Consider the following 8801-nt stretch of genomic DNA (forward strand, 5'->3'; position numbering starts at 1 on the left):
TTGTTTTAAAATTGTATTTTCTTATATATATGTTCAGGTTCAATGTGCATTATCGATATATTAGATAGTTGTGTCTTTAGACCACTGATCTCTGAATGCCCTGACACCGGCCATTACAAAACCTACAGAAAAACATCTGCATACATCATCGCACACAAAAATATGACCTGAATGACCTTTAAGTTCAGTGCTGCATAAAGGTTTTGTGAGTGTGAGGGACTAGTAGCCTATTAAATTGTGAAAATATGGTCTCTTTTTCTGATTGTCAACTACATTTAACAGCCTTTGCTTCTCAATTAAATGCATCGCTGTATTTGCATTCCCCAAACCGTTCATCCACAATACTTCGTTTTAACCAAGTGCTACATTTATTAAAAAAAAAAAAAAAAAAAAACCATTTAGCCTCAATGTCGCCGTTGTTCTAAGCTGAAAAATGCAGTGCAGAGGCGAGTGACCGATGAAGCAGACATTGTTTGTCCTGCGCGTCTGAGGCCAAGAGCAAAGAGTCATGGCCATTTGTTCATAGTGGCAGCGGTAGTGGGATGCTGTCAGCTCAGAAGACTTAACTAATGCGTTTCATCAGACGCCCAGAGCTCTCAGGTGAACTCCAGACGGTCTCGTGCGTGACCGTTGTGTTTCAGTTTTCATATGAAATTGGCTTTCGCGCCACTCTCGTTCTTTCCTCCTCCTGTGATTTCGCATCGACGCACAACGGTTGCATTAGCTCATCGGTCATAAAACTGTTCAGACTCTTAGTGATTTATTTATATAAATCGCTGATATTCGGTATGTGAGTATGCCTACGTCTTTTTGGTGCGAGGCTGGTGACTGATAACGAGAAGAACATAAAACCAATTGGATTTATATAGATGGGAATACTACATGAGTTGTGGTTATAATGCAAGAGTAATCCTGTTTTCGTCATCACGGGCCTAATTTGTTGGCACCAAAGGTTTTGTGTAAAAAAAGATTTGAGAATATTTCTGCTTTGTCAACTTATGAGCTTGCTTATTTCTCAAGCCTGCGAAAATGTTTGTTTAAAGGTAGCCATGGATATGTCAGTCAGCAGCCCAGAAGAATGAAGACATCTGGATCATTTGAGCTAGTCATCCTTCCTTTGCTTTTGAAATGCCAGTTTCCAGATGCCATTTTGTGCAGTTATTCATAATTGTTTGTGAGAATATAAAAATTGAAATACAAGCTTTCCAGCATAACAAAAAGGCGTATCATTATCTGGGGGGGGGGGGGGGGGGAGGAATTGGAGAGCTCAATTGCTCGCAGATGATTTTGATTCTGCCTCTGTTGTTATTTTGAGGATGCTCGGTTTCCTGTTCCGCCCGACAGTCTGAGGGCAGTTGACGCTGAAGAATCCATTATATGCCGTATAATGGGGGAGACAATTTAGAGTTAATCCATGTACTTGCTATTTTCTTGAGGTCACAGATTACGTTAATGAGAGGTGTTGAACTGCTAAAACGTCCATTAATTTAAGACTCTTAATGAAGTAGGAATGTGGATCTCTTCTCCAAACAGGCTATGAATTTTTAATTAATCCTTCCATTAAATGTCTGTGAACCATGTAATTATTGTAGGCAGTATTTAAAGGGAACTTTCCCTGAAAAAAAAAACCATGACCTGAAAATGCAGAAAATGGTCAATTAAGAATCTCATTTGGTTCTCATTTCAAAAAGGGCTTGCATTTTTATTTTTCTAAATTACTTTTTTAATTCATGTTTGTTTATTAGCCCAGTGGACCCAGGTAACTCTTAGGTCAGCTACAGTAATCACAAAGGTTTGTTTGGAATGTATGCATTTCTACTAGACTTCTAAAATGATTTTATTTTGATTTATTTATTTGTCATTGCCTTCTAGGCAGCAAAATGTTCTCTGCAGTTAACCCATGCTTAGGAGCAGTGGGCAGCCATAGCATGTCGCCCCGGGACCAACCCCAGTTCTGAGGCCAGTGGCAGTGGTAGGAGCGTATCGAGGGGCAATTTAGACTCTCCTGCATGTCTTTGGACTGGGTGAAACTCACGCAGACACAGGGAGAACATGCAAACATGCTGAAAGGCCCCAGGCTCAAACCCAGGATCTCCATGCTCCGAGGCAATGGTGCTACCCCACTGCACCACCGTGCCTCCAGTGTAGGCCCTGAATCTTCGTGCATTCGTTTTCTCCATTTCAAGCAAGGGGTCGAATTACTGTACATTTGCTTTTGAACACCACCTCAGACAACACTTTTTTTTCCCACACACGATCAGCTATGATCAAATTGAAGCCTAAATATAATAAAAATAATAAACTAATATGACTTTGAGCTGGTGAGGGGTGTTGCAGTGTTGGATGATCAAGTAATGCTTAAAACAACACATTGGTCCAATCGAGGGATAATCTCAGTAAGAAAATGGCTTACTAAACCTCTTTGCTGCAAGCTGCTACTGCAATGACATCACAAACCTAAATACTTTCTACCTCAGTGAATACAGATTTATTGAATGAAGGTTTTTTTTTCTCTAACATTTTACCCATTACTAAAGAGAAGAATGGATAATTTCAGCAGCCCTGCGATCCTTCGTCTTCTACCCCATGATGAATGAAGGCTGTACTTCTATCAGTAAAATGTTCGATTTACTGCATGAATCGTCCCACTGTGTACAAATTGCATGTCAAAACACATACACTATATATTACATAGTTGTAAGTGAAGTACATTTCATGCCTTGCTGTTTATTCTGCTTATTTTCATATGCACCTAGATTCAGTGCTGACGGATACTCGTTGGAATTGTGTTGGAATCTGAGTGTAATTTTGTCTTTAAAGGGGCCCCATGCATGGAGGTATAGATGCTCATCCTTGTTTCTTTATTTTCACACAAAATATACACCATAATCCTCCAGCAAATGACATGCCTTTTGCAAAAGCACATGCTATTGTACCTGTAAACAGTCTGAGTGAAACCACTGTGACTGTGGTCCTTGTATTTCTGTTCTGTGGTTTACCTCTTCGCTTCACATTCCGTGACCTTACAGCTTAATGGATGTCCTTGGATGTACCGAGAGGGCAGCAAGTGGGGCCGACCCCTGTGCCACCACAAGTAATGCTCAGCTCTGTTGCCATGGAGATTCACCTCTGATCGCAGGAAGGGCAGTATGACCACCGTGCCTAATGCTTATTTAACCAGGCACAAAGCACCTCCATTACCAGACAGCCACTAACCGCAGAGTCTCTGGTTTCTTGAGAGCAGTTATTTATTGTGACATTTGTTTGCCAATGTGGTACACATCATACAGGTTTTGAAAAAGATATGGAAGCAAAAGAGCCCAGATGAATCGTTTGTATTTAAGAATTATGTAAAATTTTCTCGCCAAAGAACGTGCGGGTATAACATTGGCAATTGACATAAGAAAATGAGCGTTCATGTTACTGATGACAGCAGTCACTTATGTGGCTGAAAAAACAGTGAAGTGATTGACTGCTGGTGTGAAAGACATTCATAGACATTAATTGTAAGAGGCCGCACTTTTTGTCTTTGTGAAACTGTGGAAATGGGAATAGTTTTTCATTCTGAAATGGATAAGCTGATGTTTATGCACTGATATTTCCAAATGTGTGAAACCTTTCACTGTGACTGTCATGAGAAATGCTATCTTAAAATTGACACACCATAGTTGAAAGACCAATCCTAGTTACTTAGGAGCAGTGGGCAGCCACAGTGCAGCACCCAGGGACCAATGCCACTTCTGAGACCAGTGTCTTGGTCAGGGGCAATGGCAGGAGCACACCTAACCTGACATGCATGTCTTGGACTGTGGGAGGAAACCCGGAGTAGCCAGAGTCAACCCACGCAAACAGGGTTTGTTGCTGGGTGATAAATAATTAAAGCATTGCTGAACTTCATGTGATGTTGGATTAGCTTCCTCTATGTCTACTTACTCAGAAATGAATAAATCTTTGAATCTGTAAATGTCAGTGGAAGCCATAAATGTGAAGAGTGTTTCACTTCTGAGCTTGAAAAATATATTTTTCACTACATGTCAGAGTCTGGTAGCACATCCTGTCACAGATGACAGGGCAGCGTCTAGTTGTTTGAGAAGTAATTCATCTGTAGTTCTTCCCTGCCGTCCAAGAAAGAGAGATTATGACACCCGGCTCGGTTTCAAGGTAACACTCAGCTGAGGTAGCCCACAAGCTATCGTGTTATGCGCAAGGCTTCCAGCCAGCCTTTGACAATGATTTAGTTTGTGCTTAGTAACCCGTTATGCTGCCATCTTGGCTTTTGTCCACCTTATAGTGCCCCCTGGAAACTTTATTTACCTGACACCTTAATTACCAGGAGTGGTATCATTGTTCTAAACTGCATTCTGCCAATGAGGCATACAGTAATCATTGCTGCAGTGGCTGCACACTGTTTTTGGAGGGTGGAAACTCCCCTTTCTCCCCTTGAAGGAGTTGACAAATCTGTGTATCTCTGTCTGTCCCCCTCCATCACTGTCACTGACACTGACTGATTGATTAATATCACTTCTCTGACATGGCCATTTGTTCTCTGTGGACAGCAGAGGCCACTGCATCAGCCCAGAGAGGTGCTGTTGAAGCGGATTGGGGATCGTTGTTGCAGAGAACGGGGCTGGCTTTGCCTCTGTCAGCTCCAACGATGCTCACGTAGGCGAGCGGAGTATATATAATACAAGGGGTTGGATTGAATCACATTGAATGTCTTTTTGACTGAACAGCTTTGAAAAAGGGGCTGCACCAAGTTTTATTCTTCATATTCGTGCCCATTCATCACTTTTAACATTTATTTGCACAGCATCTTTCGGCCATAAAACTTTCTCCAAGACTTTATTTTCGTAGTCATAGTAGTTATGATGACATAGCAAATTGTCCATGGGGTTATATGGTGCCCTCTGCATTCTGTTTGTTTATTTGTCTTCCACCCATAGCTCTTCCCTATCTCCTTCCCATTTCCATTGTGAGCCCCAGGACAATTGGCTCCCACTCTTGAGTCAGGTTCCCAAAGGTTCTTGCGATATTACATCCATTATCCATTACATGCCACTGTTACCTTGAAGCTTGCTAAAGTTTTAGTCTGGGGTATACTTTGAACTGATACTGCATTGGCGGCACGGATGGTGCAGTGGGTAGCACTGCCGCCTCACAGCAAGGAGGTCCTGGGTTCGAATCCCCGTCGGCCAGGGCCTCTCTGTGCGGAGTTTGCATGTTCTCCCCGTGTCTGCGTGGGTTTCCTCCCACAGTCCAAAGACATGCACGTTAGGCTGATTGGAGAGTCTAAATTGCCCGTAGGTATGAGTGTATGAGTGTATGAGTGTGTGAGTGAATGGTGTGTGTGCCCTGTGATAGACTGGCGACCTGTCCAGGGTGTATTCCTGCCTTTCGCCCAATGTATGCTGGGATAGGCTCCAGCCCCCCTGCGACCCTGATCAGGATAAGTGGGTTCAGATAATGGATGGATGGATGATACTGCATTCCGAAAATTTCAGAAGAGGTTCCTGGTCCAGTGGCTGAGATGCTGGTGGAAGTAAGCTCTGTTTGTGGCTCTGTAAAACGAAAGGAGAAACACTCCAACAAAGTGCTGCCTTGCAGCCTTGCATCATTGTAGTGAGATGTCTGTCCTCTGTGCCCAGTGAGAACTAACTTTGAGTGAAAAACTTGATTGGATTGTGGATCCATTACCCTGAATTATGCAACTAAAGTGGGTGAATTCCTTGCATGTACTGTGAATGTTTGTGATGTTTTGAGTGCGGAACACCTGAGGGAGAAAGGTTGACTCTACTAAGAGCAGAAAAACAAAAATGCAAGCCAAAGTGCTCTGTGTATTTTATCAAGGTGGTCCATTGCAAGGGCTCTGGCAGAATGTGTCATATTTAAGCGCTTACAAAGCCCATAATGTCTTTGTTTTGTCAAATCAGGCTGGGATGGATCAGACCTCTGGAAACTTGCCTTCCTCTGAGGATAGGAGGACCGACACATCAGGGCATTAAACATTGAAAACAGCCATACCCTGTCAGCTTTCATTTTCCCCATCATTTGTATTTTGTTGAAACTTTCTATCCGTCCCCTGCTTGAGCCTATCCAACCTCACCTCAAGAAAGGCCAATCTGCTTATTTTAACTGGGAAGGTGGCAACGGGTCAATCCTCTGTGACTAGTGTCTGTTTCCAATACAATTACTAAAAAATCAACAAGATGCAGATGATTTATATAGGATAATCAATCTGTTTTTTTGTGCCTTTTTTCTTCTATGTGTCAGTTTACCGGGCAATGGAAATAAATAAGTTATTAATTAGCATTCCATTTAACATAAATATTTCATTCTTAACATAGTCAGGCAAAGCTTAAATCTCTCCAAACCTGACTGCAGCTGCAGCCTTTGTGAAGGAGAATAATTCTAATAATATTTTTAATGTGTTGAACGTACTGCAAAACAGACACAGAAGGCTCCAACATATTATACTGTAGGGAACCCCTTCCTGGATGACAATTAAATGTTTGTTCATAAATTTGTTCATATTTCAATACTTTAGATTTTCCCAATTAATGATATAGCTAGATTTTCCTTCCGCATGTGTGAAAACCCCCAATAGCAGTTGTCCTGACTCTGGGCAGGATGAGGGATTGTTTTAGATTTGCAGCACAATTATATAAATATATTCATGACAATACCACATGTCAAGGTTGAATTAAAGGTCAGATAAATAAAAGACAAATAAATAATCAAACTGCATGTGGCGTAACACAATACTGTGACATGAGTTTGGCACCATATTTAGTGTAGTTCTCCAAAAAAGAATTATTATATTAAAAAAACATTAGAATGCCAGTATTATGTAATATGGCTGTGGTATGAACATACCATTTTCACTGCTGGTCCTCTGTAGGTATGGGTTTGATATATTAGGGAGATGGTACTATTGGCACTGAGAGAATTAAAATATTACTTATCTACTTCAGCTTCATTCCCCTAACAAAGTAATTCAAGCTGTCTCCCTGTCGCCCAGTGGTGATGACATCATGATTAATGTGCACTGTGTTTAAACAGTTATTAGCAGATATGTTGGATAAGATACAGCTGGGAGTTATAGACTGCTGGGGGAAAACAGCAGTGGACTATATGGACTGGTTTTAAGCAGGTTTTTATGACTAGAATCATTCACGATAATGGGAAACTCTACTGATAGCTGGCAGAGGCTATAAATGAATTTTGCCCTTGATTCTGCTCCTTTAATCTTCAGAGCAATGCAATCTAACCACAAAGCATTTAGCTTCATGGACACCTAAGAAAGTCACAATTCATAGTAATGTAAAAAGCAATTTTATTATTATTATTATTATTATTATTATTATTATTATTGTTGTTGTTGTTGTTGTTGTGGTAATAATAGTATTAGTGTATTACTCATCATATTTAAGGCATTAAATGAGGTGTTTTTAAAAGAAATGCACACTGTGCTGATTGCTGTTTTTATATCCATACCGTGAGTAGTAGAAAGCTAAAGAAGGCTGATGTATAGCACATGGGTTCCCTCTGTGAACTTGTAAGAGCCGACTATTGCTACAAAACACTCAGGGCCCCACTTTGTGCTTAGCAGACAACGCAGAAAGGCCCTTTTATCAAGAATACTGCAAGCCAGGAAAAAAGTCAAATAAATCACTCTGGAAAGAGAGAGAAAACTTGGGCACTTCGAAATTATCCTCAGAAAAAGTGCATTCGACTTTTTTTTTAAGTAGGTCAATGACTCGCTCTTATCCGCCTTGGCAGCATAATTAGCGAGTGTGTGAAGAGCTATGAAGTGCAAACACTATTTGTTTACACCTGTAGGAAAACATTAAAAATGATTGTTTGCCTGCACTAGCAGTTTGCACCCTGATAGGGATCACGTTAGGAGGGATTGCCAGGGCGCTGTATGTGGGTGAATGAAGAGAACACAGTGCCTGTCTTACTGGCTGTACAGCGGCTGCTACCAAGCACTACCCCTCAAGCACCGAATAACATAACCCAGCTCTGTCCCCGACCACGCTGAACGCCGCACAGCCAAAGTTAACCAGCAGCACTTATAATTCATGCAATTTAGACTGCCATTTGTGTCATGAATAGCAGCAGCATCCACAAGCATGCATAATTTATGACTGTCTCTCTTAATTTGTCTTCTCTCCCTGGATGCACATTTCATGAATATCGGAGAACCAGCAGAACTTCACAGAACACTTTTTTGGTAGGGTGGGCATGGGGGGCCATGAGCTTCCCGTACAGATGGAGATTTGATGGAGTCTCAGTAATTAAGTTTTAGACGGCTGCGACATTCATCATTTTCTGGAGAAATGCTAATTGATTTTTTTCTTAAATGTGAAAATGCCTGAAAGAAAGGGCCTTTGTTTCAAGGCAGTGGATTGTTATAGCAGTTTATTTTGCCAATGCATCTTGCCATCAAGGGATCATTTAGCTAATGCAGTAAGACTTGAAAACCATTGTATTTTATTTACAAAAGCCTTTGCTGAACTTTAATTTGTTTGTATTGAGGCACCTCTTGTTTGATCTGAATTGGAGCCATGACATTTTGTGATTGAAATCCCATATTTATTTAATATGAAATCGCCATTTCTAAAACTAAAAACCACTTTAAATTACAGCGAGGAATAGGACCAGCGTGTCAATGAGATTTAAACCTTAAAAACAAAATTCAAAAGCTTTTGACATTGCGGGAGTATTGCGCAAAGTCAAACCTATTGTTTACTTGGAAAGTTAAGTAGGCTGGTCCATGGCTTCATCCAAGTGCAAATTCA

Source organism: Conger conger, chromosome 2 (assembly GCF_963514075.1).
Source record: "Conger conger chromosome 2, fConCon1.1, whole genome shotgun sequence".
Lineage (NCBI taxonomy): Eukaryota > Metazoa > Chordata > Actinopteri > Anguilliformes > Congridae > Conger > Conger conger.